The following is an 8,949-nucleotide window of genomic DNA, read 5'->3' as shown; positions in this document are numbered from 1 at the left end:
TTTATCCTGTCATAATGACAACTGATGTGCTTATTTTCTCTCTGCACCTCCAGGGTATCGGGACTTGTGAAATAGTAAGCAAACATTTTCTCTGACGAAGCAGCAGTGCTTCATCATAGCAACTAACAGACTCAAAGTGCTGCTGACCTCTTTCTTTCAGGAAAAAAAAATTAAAACCAGCTGTTTTTTTTATCACTGCTCACCTCTTCTTATTCATCATAGTAAGATGTCAGAAAAAAAACTCATGGGTAGTATCCATCTTGCAATTTTCTTTGCAAGTGAGGGCGTGCAAATTTTGGATTGAATTAAGTGAGGTCAGGCGGAAGTAAAAAATGTAGCTAAAATAATCCTACATAGTAAAATCATTTTCATTTACATTATAATGCTATAGTTTCAGATTTCTAAAATGTGTTTCTGCATTGATAAAATATCATTTGAGATTTATTGCATGGATGGAACCAGCTGCCAGAGGAAAAATGATGGTGGACACAATTGCAACATTTAAAAGGCATCTGGATGGGTATATGAATAAGAAGGGCACAGAGGGATATGGGCCAAATGCTGGCAAATGGGATTAGGTCACACTGGGATGTCTGTTCAGCATGGACAGATTGGAACGAACGAAGGGTAAGTTTCCATGCTCTATGACTCTATAATTGGCAAATATTTGCTTAACGTTAGCCTTGCTTTTTTGCTAGCAAGTGACCTCTACAAGACAAGGCTGTGGGTTAAACCTCACTCCAAAGCTTAAGCATGTAATCTACTGCCAGTGCAGGACTAAGAGACCAGTTTTGGATGAGATATTAATATAAGGTACAATCTGTCCACTCAAGTCAATGTAGAAAATGACATGGTGCAATTTGAAGAAGAAAAAAGAATTGCACCTGATGTCCGTGACAAAGTGTGTGTTCCTGAATGAATGTTACCAAAACACATTGGATGGTTAATTGGTCAAAGTCCATTTTCAGATCCATAATGACAATGTGTACAGTGATTGCACCTTAACCCAAAGGGTTAAAATTAGATATCCAGTCCCAGTTCCACACTTCAAGTAAGCTGCCTTTGTCTGATATATCTTTAAAGATTAACTTCAAGGAGCTGAATTTCAGACTCCTTGTCTCTGTGGCCTTCCGTGCCATTCTGGGTGGGACAAAGGGCAGTAATCAGCGAAACAATGCCAACACCCCATATTGGCAAGTTGTGGAGCCAGGCTGGGTATTCTTGTCCTTCAGTGCTTTAAAAGAATGTACTCTTCATTCTAATGCCAGTCACTGGCAGGTTAATTTTTCAAAAGCAACCTAAAGTAGTCTGAGACCCCTTACTGCATGATGGGAACTGCCTAAAACCTATTTAAGATAGTTTGGTCTAGAATCTGTAAGTCATCCAAGACCAATCTAGTGTTGGATTTTTTTTAGGCCCCCTTAACGTTTAAATTTTGCCAGTTGGCAACTTATCCTCCTTTCTGCCTCGAAAAAAAGGGCCTTGTGATGATTAAGTTTATTCCCCAATACTTGGTCATTCACCTCACTGCTATTAGTCAGTTCTTAATGTGTACCAATTGATTTCCACTCTTCCTTGCATTACAAAAGTGATGACAGTTCAAAAGTCTTTCATGACTGTGAAGTGTTTGTGACTGCTCAAATTTGGAAAAGGTGCAATGTACACACGACAATTTCTTTCCTTCTCTTACTAAATGAAAAGTTTATCTTTCCACAACTGCTGAACCATGCCTTGAAATGCAGCAACAATTTGTATTTATGTAGCAACTTAATTCTAATACTGTTACAAAAGAAAATCTCAATGTGCATCACAGGATCACTGTAAAATAAAGTTTGGCATCAAAGGAGAAATTGGGCTGAAATTTCATATTCAAGGAATGTGATGGATGAAGCAAATTGTCTGGCTAAGTGTGCCAAACTTTGGGGAGAATGCAAACAAAGGCAGAGTGTTTTTTTTTTCATTCAAAAGTGCTATCTGGAGTCAAGCCAAGAGGTCAGAGGAAGTGACAGAAGCTGCCAAAAGCCAAGGTGGGCTGTTTGACAGGCCGTCACTGATGCTCTAGATCTTCGTTGAATTGTAGCAATGACAACAGAATTTTAAAAAAAAGGCCCTCAAACCCTCACCCTTCACGGACACTCTTCCTTCAAACACTTGCCGCGCCTCATCCTTTCCACTTCATGTAATCCCACTCCACTCCCTCATACTCTCCATCCCACCCCCATGACCCCTCAAAATACCATATGCATTCATCCATTTTAAACTCCCTGCAGATCCAGCCAACACCACAGTAATAATAGGCATGGTGCAAAAGCTTTTAAAAAATGTCATTTATTACTTTCTAAGAAAATTATCTTTCATTTTGCTCCATCTCTTTATGATTATCCATTCCCTTTAAAGTACCAAAACCACCTAATAATATTAATTATAAATAAATAGCTAGCAATTTAGAGATTAATTGGAGGAGATTTTGACTAATTCAGAACTGGTTGTTGTGCAAGCTACCTGACCATACAGAAACAGCAGAGGGGTCATAGCAAGATAACGTTCGATTTCATCAGTGTACGTATGGAAACTGACCTCATGTATAAGAATGATTTCATCAAAGGACAGCCTGATGAATAGAGAAAGAGGAGGGATAACTCCTCCAATGGAACAAAAAACTCTGGTTAATAATATAGCATGGACTTACATTAGCAGGATTGCTGCTTATAATTAGGAATAGAAAATGCAGGCTTGTTGAGTATTTCCAGCTTTTTCTGTTTTTATTTCAGATTTCCAACATCGACAGTTTTCTGCTATTTGATAGCTGCTAATGTAACTATTTTCCAAGAGATGTTGAATTGAAGGAAAACAGCAGAAAACAATCATTTAAAAAAATGTTGGTTCCACTAATCTGGCATGAGTCAGCCTTTGTCCAGAGGATTTTATGTGACTATTTGGGAATCCAGATCTGATGTAGCACATTTTTGTAACACATTGGTTGGGCACATGATCTCAATACACACAATTTACATGACATAAGGCACATACCATTGAACCTTTCTTGTGTGTTTGTTGATATAATGATTGCAAGGAAAATAGAGTGGTCAAGTTTTTATTGAATTTTGAAAATTAGGTAATTCATCAGTTACTGAATGGTATGTTTGTATGAATTTTCTGTGTATGTGTAAAGCTCTTTCTAACTAAAATTGTGAGGTTAAAATAGTGTTGCTATGGGTATATATATGGCTATATATATATGGGTATATGTATATATATAGCTATATATATGGATATATATATATATATATATATATAAGGCGGCACGGTCGCTCAGTGTTTAGCACTGCTGCCTCACAGTGCCAGGGACCCGGGTTTGTTTCCAGCCTCGGGTGACTGTCTGTGTGGAGTTTGCACATTCTCCCAGTGTCGCGTGTGTTTCCTCCGGGTGCTCCGGTTTCCTCCCACAGTCCAAAGATGTGCAGGTTAGGTGAATTGGTCATGCTAAATTACCTGTCGAGTTAGATGCATTAGGGGGAATGGGTCTGGGTGGGTTACTCTTCAGAGGGTCGGTGTGGACCAGTTGGGCCAAAGGGCCTGTTTCCACACTGTAGGGAATCTAATCTATTGGATAATACTGCATCTACCCAAAAGAAAAATAGCCACCGGGAAGCAAATCTCAATGACTTACCAATCTACCATTGAATTCATCAGTTAAGTTAGTACCACTCTTATCAAAGTGCTCGGCAAAAACGGTAATGCAACAATTCAACAGGATTAGCATGAAAACAGTTAATAATTAACATAATTTTGTTATGATCAAAGAGATCAGATGATGCATAAAGCTTTGCCTCAAAAATGATGAGACCGTTGCTCTTGTTTAAATGGAAGTCCAGTACTAAATGCCTGATTCTACAAATATTTTATACACTTAAATTAACTTATGTTTTGAGATCTATTTCTGTATTATGAATTGGGCAGTTCTATTCTGCTAAATTCCTAGGTCCTAGAGTGAAAGGAAGATTTTGTGGCACACGGGATTGCAATCCCTGCCTCTGAACCAACAAATACCACATTCATAATCCCAATGTGAGATGTGATGGCCAGGAAAGGTGCATTTACAATGTGTCCAAATAGGCTGATCATAAAACTGTAAATTTTTCTGATATATCTATTTTCTGCTCTTGCCGCTGATTTCTCCATATCAGCCGTATTTGATGTGAAGTGGCACCACTTGACCTACAGCCTCAGGTGACAGGTGGTCAACATGCCCCTGCAAACAGTAGCTATGGAAATAAATGTAAGCACATGTTTAAATTGACTTATGCACTGCTAGGTTCAGGAAAACAAGTGAAAAGGTGCAGTAAGATATCAAAATCCCATCTCTACTACTCGCTCTGGATCATTCTCCGAATGTCAATATGCACGTCACTAGCGGTCACGGATCTAATGGTGCAGTGGTAATATCTCTACCTCTGGTCTGGAAGCTCCTGGCTTGAATTGCATACCATGAAATCCGTGTTCATATTGAGGATAAACATACAGATCTTCACCTTATAAATACTTGAAATGTGCCTCATGGCAAGCAGCAAGAGCAAGAGAATTTTCTGGTCAGCCATCCCACAAGGACAATGGCAAACCACTACAGTGCTTTGCCCATAAGTATGGAATAATCCAATGGAAGCCAATCCCCTAAACCTGGGACATGAGGATTGGAGAAAAGACAGACAGACCTGCATACGACTATCATATATTAAGGTTCACTGCAATCAGCATGATCTATTTGTTCTTCATCAGTTTAATGCAGTTCTAGTCAGGTATAGATGAGCAGTAAATGGAGAATGATGTTTTCATCTCATATCAAAACAAAAATGTTTCTATAAACACAATGTGATTTTCTGGCTGAAGAAGTAAAAAGCTTCTGAAAAACAGGCTTCTGATCGGAAAGTAAATTCAGGAAAAGAGAAATTCCTGATCAGCTGCTTTAACAACATTGACTGTATTTTGAAATATTAAGCATGCTTGCGTAAAGACCAATAGTTTAATTTTTTAAATTTTTTGATGTTATCCCCACACCTCTATTCTCCTAGTCAGTCTTCCAGGATATGAACTATTTCACCTCTCGTGTTTGACGTGTTCTCATCCCTGCCTGTGCCTTTTGTCCTACATTCTACTCAATTGCTGTGACTTTCCTTCTAGCTACACACCCTAATTGCTAAGCCTTGTGCTTCATGCTTTATATCATCTGAACATTAAACTCTCTCCTTCATAATACGTTCTTCTCCCCACTACGTTCACTGCATTCTCAGCCCAATCTCTTTGCTTGTCCGTCCCTCACTAATACAACCTTTCTCCTTCACTGGTCCCACCCAAAGGTTTTTTTTAGATTAGATTAGATTACTTACAGTGTGGAAACAGGCCCTTCGGCCCAACAAGTTTGCATTTTGAGATGAGGGATGCCATGGACGTCCCTGCTGAAAACACTTGCAGGAAGTGCACCCATCTCCAGCTCCTCCAAGACCGTGTTAGGGAACTGGAGCTGGAGTTGGATGAACTTAGGATCATTCGGGAGGCAGAGGGGGTCATAGATCGGAGCTTTAGGGAAGTAGTAACTCCAAAGATGGCAGACAGATGGGTGACAGTGAGGGGGACTGGGAGGAAGCAGCCAGTGCAGGGACCCCCTGCGGCCGTTCCCCTCAAGAACAAGTATACCGTTTTGGATACTTGTGGGGGGGGGGGGACTTACCAGGGGCAAGTAACGGGGCTCAGGCCTCTGGCACGGAGCCTGTCCCCGTTACTCAGAAGGGAAGGGTGGAGAAGAGCAGAGCAATACTAATTGGGGACTCGATAGTTCGGGGCACAGAAAGGAGGTTTTGTGGGAACGAGAGAGACTCACGTTTGGTATGTTGCCTCCCAGGTGCAAGGGTACGTGATGTCTCTGATCGTGTTTTCCGGGTCCTTAAGGGGGAGGGGGAGCAGCCCGAAGTCGTGGTCCACATTGGCACCAATGACATAGGTAGGAGGAGCGCTGAGGATGTTAGGCAGGCTTTCAGGGAGCTAGGTTGGAAGCTCAGATTCAGAACGAACAGAGTTGTTGTCTCTGGTTTGTTACCCGTGCCACGTGATAGAGAGTCGAGGAATAGGGAGAGAGAACAGTTAAATGCGTGGCTACAGGGATGGTGCAGGAGGGAGGGATTCCAGTATTTGGATAACTGGGGTTCTTTCTGGGAAAGGTGGGACCTCTATAAACAGGATGGTCTACACCTGAACCTGAGGGGCACCAGTATCCTTGGTGGGAGGTTTGCTAGTGCTCTTGGGGGGGGGTTTAAATTAACTCTGCAGGGGCATGGGAACCCAGACTGTAGCTTTAGGGTGCAGGACCTGGAGTGTAGGGAGGTTAGGAACATGGCATCAATTTCAAAGGAGGGTGCCTGTAAACAGGAAAGTGATTTGAAGTGTGTATACTTCAATGCAAGAAGTATACGAAATAAGGTAGGTGAACTTGCAGCGTGGGTTGGTACCTGGGACTTCGATGTTGTGGCTATTACGGAGACATGGGTAGAACAGGGACAGGATTGGCTGTTGCAGGTTCCAGGGTTTAAATGTTTTAGTAGGGTCAGAGGTGGGGGTAAAAGAGGGGGAGGTGTGGCATTGCTTGTCAAAGATAGTATTACAGCTGTGGAAAGGACGATGGATGAAGACTCGCCATCTGAGGTAGTTTGGGCTGAGGTTAGGAATAGGAAAGGTGAGCTCACCCTGTTAGGAGTTTTTTACAGGCCTCCTAATAGTCCTAGAAACGTAGAAGAAAGGATTGCGAGGATGATTCAAGAGAAGAGTGAAAGTAATAGGGTGGTTGTTATGGGGGACTTTAACTTTCCTGATATTAATTGGGAAAGCTATAGCTCAAGTTCGTTAGATGGTTCAGTGTTTGTCCAATGTGTGCAGGAGGGTTTCCTGACACAATATGTAGATAGGCCAACAAGAGGTGAGGCCATACTGGATTTGGTTCTGGGTAATGAACCAGGCCAGGTGTTAGAATTAGAGGTAGGTGAGCACTTTGGGGACACTGACCACAATTCGGTGACCTTTACTCTAGTGATGGAGAGGGATAAGTGTGCACTACAGGGCAAGAGTTATAGATGGGGGCAGGGAAATTATGATGCTGTGAGGCATGACTTAGGATGTGTGGCCTGGAAAAGTAAGCTTCAAGGCAAGGGTATAATTGATATGTGGAGCTTGTTCAAGGAGCAACTATTGAGTGTCCTTGATAAGTATGTGCCTGTCAGGCAGGGAGGAAAGGGTCGTGTGAGGGAGCCGTGGTTTAATAAGGAATTGGAATCCCTTGTTAAATGGAAGAGGGCGGCCTATGTAAAGATGAGGCGTGAAGGTTCAATTGGGGCGATTGAGAGTTATAAGGTAGCCAGGAAGGACCTGAAGAGAGAGCTAAGAGCAGCAAGGAGGGGACATGAAAGGTCCTTAGTTGGTAGGATTAGGGAAAACCCTAAGGCTTTCTATAGGTATGTCAGGAATAAAAGAATGACTAGGGTAGGAATAGGTCCAGTCAAGGATAGTAGTGGGAAGTTGCGTGTGGAGGCTGAAGAGATTGGGGAGACACTGAATGAATACTTTTCGTCAGTATTCAATCAGGAACAGGACATTGTTGTCAACGTGAGTACTGAGTCACAATTAAGTAGAATGGATGGCTTTGAGGTATGTAGAGAAGAGGTGTTGGAAATTCTGGAAAGGGTGAAAATAGATAAGTCCCCTGGGCCTGATGGCATTTATCCTAGGATTCTCTGGGAAGCAAGGGAGGAGATTGCAGAGCCATTAGCCTTGATTTTTATGTCCTCGTTGTCTACAGGAGTAGTGCCAGAAGATTGGAGGCTAGCAAATGTGGTTCCCTTGTTCAAGAAGGGGAGTAGGGATAACCCTAGTAACTATAGGCCGGTGAGTCTCACTTCTGTTGTGGGCAAAATCTTAGAGAGAATTGTAAGGGATAGGATTTATGAACATCTGGATAGGAATAATGTGATCAATGATAGTCAGCATGGTTTTGTGAAGGGCAGGTCGTGCCTCACAAACCTTATTGAATTCTTTGAGAAGGTGACTAAGGAGGTGGACGAGGGGAAAGCGGTAGATGTGGTGTATATGGATTTTAGTAAGGCGTTTGACAAGGTTCCCCATGGTAGACTACTGCAAAAAATACGGAGGTATGGCATTGAGGGTGAGTTGGAGGTTTGGATTAGGAGTTGGCTGGCTGGAAGAAGACAGAGGGTAGTAGTTGATGGCAAAGGTTCATCTTGGAGTGCTGTCACTAGCGGTGTTCCGCAAGGATCTGTTTTAGGACCATTGCTGTTTGTCATTTTTATAAATGACCTGGAGGAGGGGTTAGAAAGTTGGGTGAGCAAGTTTGCGGATGATACGAAAGTCGGAGGAGTTGTAGATAGTGAGGAAGGATGTGGCAGGTTACAGCGGGATATAGATAAGCTGCAGAACTGGGCAGAAAGGTGGCAAATGGAGTTCAATGTAGCTAAGTGTGAGGTGATTCACTTTGGTAAGAGTAATAAAAAGATGGGGTACTGGGCTAACGGTCGGATACTTGGTAGTGTGGATGAGCAGAGGGATCTTGGTGTCCATGTACACAAATCTTTGAAAGTTGCCACCCAGGTAAATAGTGCGGTGAAGAAGGCATATGGCGTACTGGCTTTTATTGGTAGAGGAATTGAGTTCCGGAGTACTGAGGTCATGTTGCAATTGTATAAGACTCTGGTGCGGCCACATCTGGAGTATTGTGTGCAGTTTTGGTCGCCATACTATAGGAAGGATGTGGAGGCACTGGAACGGGTGCAGAGGAGGTTTACCAGGATGTTGCCTGGTATGGTAGAAAGATCGTATGAGGAAAGGCTGAGGCACTTGGGGTTGTTTTCATTGGAGAAAAGAAGGTTTAGGGGTGACTTGATAGAGGTGTAT

This window comes from Chiloscyllium plagiosum, unplaced genomic scaffold (assembly GCF_037043375.1).
Source record: "Chiloscyllium plagiosum isolate Xiang-an unplaced genomic scaffold, Cpla_swu_hap1 HiC_scaffold_5, whole genome shotgun sequence".
NCBI classification, from domain to species: Eukaryota; Metazoa; Chordata; class Chondrichthyes; order Orectolobiformes; family Hemiscylliidae; genus Chiloscyllium; species Chiloscyllium plagiosum.
The sequence above is the reverse complement of the archived record's forward strand: the minus strand, read 5'-3'. Positions refer to the sequence as shown.